Below are 9,180 nucleotides of genomic sequence, written 5' to 3'. Positions count from 1 at the left end.
AAGCTTTAGTAAAGTTTCGTTTATGAATGCCCTTGTATTTGGAGCATAGATGTTCAGAACTGGGAGTTCTTCATGGTAGATTTTTCTTTTGATGAATATAAAGTGTCCTTCTGTGTCTTTTTTGATGACTTTTGGTTGAAAGTCTATTTTATTAGATATTAGAATGGCTACTACAGCTTGTTTCCTGGGATCATTTGCTTGTAAAACTATTTTTAAGCCTTTTACTCTGAGGTAGTGTTTGTCTTCAACACTGAGATGGATTTCCTGTATGCAGCAAAATGTTGGGTCTTGTTTACATATCCAGTCTGTTAGGCTATGTCTTTTCATTGGGCAATTGAGTCCATTGATGTTAAGAGATATTAAGGATTGTTGCTTCCTGCTATTTTTGATGCAATTTTTATGTTTGTGTGGTTATCTTCTTTTGGGTTTGTTGAAAGATTAATTTCTTGCTTTTTCTAGTGTATAGTTTACCTCCTTTTGTTGGTGTTTTCCATTCATTATCCTTTGAAGGGCTGCATTTGTGGGAAGGTACTATGTAAATTTGTTTTTGTCATGAAAAATCTTGGTTTCTTCCTCTATGATAATCGAAAGATTTGCTGGATATAGCAGTCTGGGTTGGCATTTGTGTCCCCTTAGGGTCTGTATGACATCTGCCCAGGCTTTTCTGACTTTCACAGTCTCTGGTGAGAAGTCTGGTTTAATACTGATAGCTCTACTTTTGTATGTTACTTGACTTTTTTCCCTTACTGCTTTATTATTCTTTCTTTGTTTAGTACATTTGGTGTTTTAATTATCATGTGATGAGAGAAATTTCTTTTCTGGTCAAATGTATTTAGAATTCTGTAGGTTTCTTGTATGTTCATGGGCATCTCTTTCTTTAGGTTAGGGACAGTTTCTTCTATAATTTTGTTGAAGACATTTACTGGCCATTTAAATTTAAATCTTCACTTTCGTCTATACCTATAATCCTTAAGTTTGGTCTTCTCATTTTGGCCTGGATTTCCTGGATGTTTTGGGTCAGGAGCTTTTTGCATTTTGTATTTTCTTTGACTGTTGTATCAATGTTTTCTATGGTATCTTCTGCATCTGAGATTCTGTCATCTATCTCTTGTATTCTTGATGCATGCTTGGATCCATGACTCCTGACTTCATTCCTAGGTTTTCTATGTTCTGAGTTGTTTCTCTTTGTGATTTAGTTATTGTTTCTACCTTCATCTTTAGATCCTGGATGGCTTTGTTCAATTCCTTCAACTGTTTTGCTGTGTTTTCCCTTAGTTCTTCAAGGGCTTCTCTCTGTTTACTTGTGTTCTCCTCTATTTCTTTAAAGGAGTTATTTATGTCCTTCTTGAAGCCCTCCATCAGCATCATGACCTGTGATTTTAAATCCAAATCTTACTTTTCTGGTGTAGGGGTATCCAGGACTTTCTGTTATGGGAGAATTGGGTTCAGCTACATTTGCCTTTTGCCATCTGGTTATCTCTGGTGTTAGTTGGTCCTGCTGTCACTGGCTGGTGCTTGCCCCTCCTGTGTGCCTGAAAGCCTATCTCAGCAACCCTGGGTGACATGCTTTCCCCTGACACAGACTGCTGTGGTGCTGCTGAGCTCCTGGGTACAGGTGGAGTCCTGGTGGGGTGTGTCCCAAGCGATCTTCTACTCTGGTGATCCCTGGATCTGCCCCTCTACACAGTCACAGAAGCACAGAGGGCAGCACCTCACCTCTAAGCAAGGGACTCCCTCTAACCTCCTCCCTGCAGGGCAGATGACCCCTGGCAGGGTAGGGCTGGCTGGATGTATTGCTGCCGAGTTCCTGTGTGCATGTGGAGTCCTGGCAGGACATGTCCCAAGCAACCTTCTACTGGGGTGATCACTGAAAATAAAATATTTCAATAATAAATGGGTAAAAGATACAAGGAAAGTACATACACTGTCAATGAAAATATGTTAAAATTATAGGTGGTAGTAGAAAAGTTTTGTAACTTTGTAGTGTCAATGCCAATATTATACTTTGTTGGGATGGTAATTAATGTCAACTTGAGACACATTAGAGTTACCTTGGAAGACAGAATCTCAATTGATAAATTTATTCTATAAAATTGTTCTGGGGAAATATCTGTAGGGGTGTTTGTTGATTAATAATTGATGTTGGAGGGACCAGGTCACTATGGGTGATGCCACCCATGGGCAGTCCTGGGGAGCCATGAACACCCATGAACAATCCATGGGGAGCAAGCCAGTAAGTATTGCTCCTCCATGCTCTCTTCATCAGTTCCAGCTTCTAGGCTCCTCTCTGTTTTCCTGCTCTGATTTCTTTTAGTAAGGGACTATCATGCCAAATAGTAACTCAAATAAATACCTTCCATAGGTTTTGGCCACAGTTTTCATCATAGCAAGAGAGTATAAGCTAGGACTTTGACATACAATAATTTTACTGGATTTCACCATTGGGTAAAACTGGATGAAGCATACACAGCATCTCCCTATATAATTACTTTTATTTTATTTTAATTATGTAATTATATGCTAAAATCTACATGAGTCACATTGAATTGTTCCCTGATGAATAGCTGTAATGCTTGATAATAATGTTCAAGTCGGCCAAGTCCACAAATCCTTGCCACATAACTTATAACCTCTAAATTATTGGAAAGCCATGGTATAATTATCATATCCATAGTCAAATCAACTGAAGTGGCTTCTTTGTCAGCAGTTTCAACATCACAGGTGTTTTAATAAAGACTACAGTTGTGTTGTCAGTAAATGCTTTTCATGGCAGAAATCATAGTTTTATTTTTACTTATTTTATTCTATATTTTTTAGTTCTTTGAGAATTTTCATACTTATTCAGATTATATTCATCCCCCAAATCTCTCATATCTCCCTCTTTCCCTACCAATGACACACTGTGATCTCCTGTTTTATAAATGCCACTGAGTTCAATTAGTGTTGTCTATATATTCTTGGATGTGTATCATTCCACTGAAGCTATAAGATGCCAAAAGCTCCTCAACTATGGATTGGACTGCATGCTGAACTCTGTTTTCCTTCTTGGGATTTTGTCTGGCTTTAGCCTGTGAAGAATTTGTGTATCATGTCATGTCCCATGTGAGCTCAAATGTGAATCTGCACTGCTGTGTCCAGAAAACACTGTTTTTGTGTAGTCATCCATTGTCTCTGGTTCTTCCAGTCTTTCTTCCCTCTCTTCTTAAAGGAACCCTTGTAACCGGGAGGAGAGATGACGATATAAATGTCCCATTTTAGGCTGAGTAGTCTACACGAATTAAAACTATCCTGCAATAAAACAAAGCCTTTAACAGATTTTACTTATATACTTGCCTCTATTCTTGTGTTCAAATATATTTATATAATTCAGAATATAACCAGCCTTGCTCCTTGTGAAAAGTAGGTTGATAATTTATTGACTCAACAAATATCTAATAATAACCTCTAAAGTTCACACTTTATTCATAACTCATGCACAAAAACTTAAATGTGTTCCACAGCTGTGAGCCTATGTGTGATGGCTCTAATCATAGCGTTGAAAACTCTGCTCAGAACTTAGGGGAATTTCTAAGTAACACAAGGACCATTAAAAGCAAAACCAAGAATTTGACAGCAATGTTCAGTCTGCAGTCAATTATCCCCAATTCCGGCTTAAAATAATTAAGAATTCTATAGGCATTTAGAAAATTATTACATTCTGCATGTGTCAATGTGATTTAAAGTTTCAAATTGTTTTCTTTTGCATATTTATTTGCTTTATATAAGACTTAACCTTTATACTCCTAGGGAAATTCAGGCCAGTTATTAATTTATACTATGGGATTGTCACTGAATTTTAAGAACCACATAGAGTGTCTCTCCCTGTTGCTATAAACATATTAGTTCATTTTATAGACTGTCAAATTTTTCCATGTATCAGGATTTTGTTGTGTGTGTGAGTAGAAGGTATAATCTTTCAACAGTGGGAACAGACATATCTTCTTAATTGATGACAATAATTCACAAACTTATTTGTTTTCTCAAATTTGCATGCTCGGAGACAAAGTTAATGGTTTAGTATTAGAAGGAAGCTCAATAATGGCTCACTGGCTCTCATTATCCTCTAACAGAAACTGGTTTTTAATATTTTGTTTAGAATTTCACACAAAATACTGTGCATTTACATCATTCCACACTTTTATCTTCTCACTGCAACTCCTCCATGTTCCCTGTACACTCCACTCAAGTTCATGACCTCTTCTTTAATCCTTATTCACACACACACACACACACACACACACACACACACACACACACACACACTCTCTCACACACACACACACACACACACACACACTCACACACATATGCATGCAAAACCTACTGAGCCCAATTAATGTTACCTGTATATACATAGCTTTAAGGCTGACCATTTGGACTTGGTTTATTTATTAGGAGGCTTTTGTGTAGGTTTGAATCTGTTTGGCCCAGGGAGTGGCACTATTAGGAGGTATGGCCTTTTTGGAGTAGGTGTGGCCTTGTGTGAGGAAGTGGTCACTGTGAGGGTGGGCAATGTGACCCTCCTAATCACATGGGAGCAAGTCGTCTCCTGTTTGCTCCACTAACTTTCTGCTCTGTGTATTATCATGCTCCCACCTTGATGATAATGGAGTGAACCTCTGAACCTGTAAGCCAGCCCCAATTAAATATTGTCCTTATAAATGCTGCATTGGCCATGGTGTCTGTTCACAGCAAGAAAACCCTAAGATAGCTTGTTCTTCTAAGCTGATTCTACTTCCTTCAAAAGCCATTATCTGCCTATAGCTCTTCATCTAGAAACTGTACTTTGGGAACTCTCCCTTTGTATGTATTGACACATGTGACCTAAAGACATTCTTTTTCTTTTTTTAAGCTCTTGATATTTATTTATTTAATTTTTATTTTCTATATTCTTTGTTTACATTCTAAAAGCTTTCCCCTCTCCCAGTTTCCCCCCATATGTCCCATAGCTCCTCTTCTCTCCATCCATTCTCCTATCTTTCCCCCTCCCTTTTCTCTGTCCTGGTAATCCCCTACAATGCTGGATCAAGCCTTTCCAGGATTAGGGCCTTCTTCTTCCTTCTTCATGGGAGTCATTTGATATGCTAATTGTATCTTCAGTGTTCAGAGCTTTAGGGCAAATTAATATCCGCGTATCAATGATTGCATTCCATGTGTATTCTTTTATGATTGCGTTACCTCACTTAGGATGATATTTTCCAGTTCCATCCATTTACCTAAAAAGTTCATGAATTCATTGTTTTTAATTGCTGAATAGTACTCCATTGTGTATATATACCAAATTTTTTGTATCCATTACTCCATTGAGGGATATCTTTCCCTCAATGGGTTCTTTCCAGCTACTGGCTATTATAAATAAGGCTACTATGAACATAGTGGCGCATGGGTCCTTATTGCATGCTGGGGAATCCTCTGGGTATATGGTTAGGAGAGGTATAGCAGGGTCGTCCGGAAGTGTCATGTGCAGTTTTCTTAGGAACCGCCAGACTGATTTCCATAGTGGTTGCACCATCTTACAATCCCACCAGCAGTGAAGGAGTGTTCCTCTTTCTCCACATCCTCTCCAACACCTACTATCTCCTGAGTTTTTAATCTTAGCCTTTCTGACTGGAGTGAGGTGAAATCTCAGGGTTGTTTTGATTTGCATTTCCCTAATGACTAATGATGTTGAGCATTTCTTAAGGTGCTTTCTCAGCCATCTGAATTTCTTCAGGTGAAAATTGTTTGTTTATGTCTGTAGCCCATTTTTTAATAGGGTTTTTGGATCCCTGGGGTCTAACTTCTTGAGTTCTTTGTATATATTGGATATTAGCCCTCTATCGGATGTAGGGTTGGTGAAGATCTTTTCCCAATTTGTCAGTTGCCGTTTTGTCCTTTTGCCTTACAGAAACTTTGTAATTTTATGAGATCCCATTTGTCAATTCTTGATCTTAGAGCATAGGATCTATTGGTGTTATGTTCAGGAACTTTTCCCCTGTGCCCATGTCCTCAAGCGTTTGCCCCAGTTTCTTTTCTATTAGTTTCAGTGTGTCAGGTTTTATGTGGAGGTCCTTGATCCACTTGGAGTTGATCTCACTGGTGTTAGTTGGTCTTGTTGTCAATGCAGGACTCACCAGTGCAAGCTGCCTCCCTGCAGCCAGCCTCTGAATGCACCGCTGGCCCTCTTCATTGCTTGGGGATGGGGCATGTTGCCTAGGCTGCTCCCAATCCAGAGGTGGCGACCAGAAAGCTCCTGCCAGAGGCCTCTGAACCGGATCTTCTGCTCTGCTGGGTCAGACGGACTCACCAGTGCAAGCTTCCTCCCTGTAGCCAGCCTCCAGATGCCCCTCAACACATTTTTATTCCCCTTTTGACGAAAGCTAAAACATCCAGTATACCTGTTTGTCCAAGAGATTCTATCTCACAGCCATTGTCTCTGTGCTCTTATAATCTTCTGTCCCCTCTTCTGTGATGTTCCCTGAGCCTTAAGTATAGGGGTTGTAACTATCCCATTTGGGCATAGATAATGGTCATCAATTTTCTCCATTTTGAATAATTATTATAGTTGCCTGCAATAGCCTTCATCTTGCTGCAAAACGAATCTTCTTTGATTAGGGCAGGTGAGATTTAGAGTTATCTTTAGATATAAGGATAAGTATTTAGAAAATGGCTGGAAACTATGTTAATTTAGCAGAATTAATAGTCTTCTCCTTCCTTAGGTCTATGAATTTTTCAGTTATATGATCTTGATTAGGTTGACAGTACACTGCATGACTTTCCTACCCATGAATGAGCTGTAATTCCAATCACACAGATCTTTTCTTACTCCAAGGATATAAGTGTCTTTACTGAACCTTTACTGAACCTAAGATACCTTACTGAACTGCATGCTATTATGGTTTCTTTATTTACAGACTGTTATGTTCTTTTCCCCTTGAGAGCATTCATCATACCTTCCACCACTGAGAGCTAATCCCTCAGGAAGGATGCTTCCAGGCCAATACCAGATTGATTTCCCCCTTCCAAATCAGACCACAAATTTGCTGACATGTTCATTTCCATTTCAATGTCTTAACTTCTTCAATGTCAAGTTCATTGATGCTCTCAGTCTGAGATCCTGTGGGTTTTCAAGAGCTTTTTAGAATGCTGAAAGTTTGGCTTCAAGTGACTGCTTTGTAAATCTTTGCTCTTAACTTGCTTTATCCTTCTCTGTGTCTTTCCCAGCAATTGGCTCTTGTAGCTCCACAATGGGTGGAAGCTTAGTTTGGAAAAAAGTTCCTAGTCCTGTTTTCTCCAGTCTGTGGGTAATCATTTCTTTTTCTTCTTGTTTAGGTATTGAACTGCTTTATACAGATAATGCATTGTATATTTCAAGAGTAACCAAAGAATTTAAAGTAGAATTTACATTCATTGCATTTTGGAATGATCCATTGTTTAGGTATGGAGCAAAGGCTCAGTAATGGTTTACTGACTAAAATAGTTTACTGCTGATTCATGAGCTCAGTGGTATGCAGGTTAAATTATACAAATTACAGGTTGGAAATAAACAAGGGGGCAGAATATGTAGTAGGCAGAGATAACTAAGGAATATGTCAAAATAAATCTTTAAGTTCAGTGAAATTTCTTTTACGAACACTTTCCTATCAATTAGTTGCACAGACTCATCTCAGCTTAGAGCAGTCTCTGGCTTTGATTCATTTTATAATAATACATCTTTTATATTTTGTGTTTGGCTTCACTCCTACTTCTGAGGTGGTTTATGCATTTAGGTAATCAATAAAATCTTGAGGCAAGGGTTATGTTCTGAATGTTTCTACAATGATGAGTCTTATTTTTAAAGTTAAAAAATGCAGATTGAAGATAGTGAAAAAAGTTTATTTCCAGGAATGCTTATGCATCCATTTCCTTTAAAATCGGCCATTTCAAATATGCGGTTTCACAGGATTTTGAATGCCAACATGGTTTACATTAGATTTTCTCTTAATCATATTCTGTCTGATCTAGATATGTCAGCTAAACACAAAACTCCCTATGGAAGCTGTTGTCACCATAGCAACCAGATCACAGTTTCCAATATCTGTGTAATGAAGTGCTGACATGTTTTCTGCACTGGGTGCTAAGTGAAGGTTTGTTTCACTAATTAGGTGGCAAAAACAATCAATTCCTTCATGATTAACAATGTCACAAACTCTGAAATAGACAAACCTGAAAAACTTTCTTAACTTGTATTTTGTGCTTCAGAGAAGTAAAAGATAAAAGACATTTGAAAATTCTTTTATCTAACTAGTAGGTAATTATCGAACCCTCCAACTCATACCCTTAGGATGAACTGAATATTAGTCTATGTTTTTTATTTTTTTTAAGGTGAACTCATGAGAAATGTAGACATAAAAAGAAGTTTTATTGAAATCTTAATACCAAATGAATTAGTGTTTAATTCACAATAGATAGGAAGAACTGTAAAATAACTCATATCCTTGGTCAGCCTTGGTTTAGTGACTTACAAGTGATATGAACAGTTGGCATAGAGGATTATCTAGGATGATGTGTTGCCTCTTCTCCAGGGAAATTGATCCTTTCATTCTAGTTTCTATTTTTTAACAATCGAAACATCTTTATTCTCTGGTAAATCAGAAATCTCAGCTCTTGCCCTCTGCCCCATGCTGTCTTTTTCAGCAATGATGCTCTAATAAAAGCTCAAGGCCGAGGATCAGAAAAAGTAAACAAAATGGGAGTCTAGATAGAAATGATTTATCTAATATTCAAGAATCAACATAGACACTATTTAGTCAAGGATGCATGCTGAGACCAATACCTTGGTTGAGCCTTTCTACCTAATGTGGTTGAATTTTGAGTTTAGAAGCAAAAATGTTCTTCCTGGTTGTACTCTTATATAAAAATGAGCCCCCAAACTTGCCCTTATAAAATACATAAATAGTTTCTAGCATGTAAAAATGGCAATTATTACTATAAATAGTAATAATCATGATGAGATATTATACGTGAGAGTACATATGATGTTATATGAAATAAGCTAGATAGAAAAATAATATAGAATACTACCTGAAAAACAAACGTGTATGACAAGATTTTTGATATATAGGGAAAGATTACTTTTAAAAAGATTCAATAAATGCATGATTATGGTAAGCACAAGAATTC

Source organism: Apodemus sylvaticus, chromosome 10, assembly GCF_947179515.1.
Source record: "Apodemus sylvaticus chromosome 10, mApoSyl1.1, whole genome shotgun sequence".
Lineage (NCBI taxonomy): Eukaryota > Metazoa > Chordata > Mammalia > Rodentia > Muridae > Apodemus > Apodemus sylvaticus.
The sequence above is the reverse complement of the archived record's forward strand: the minus strand, read 5'-3'. Positions refer to the sequence as shown.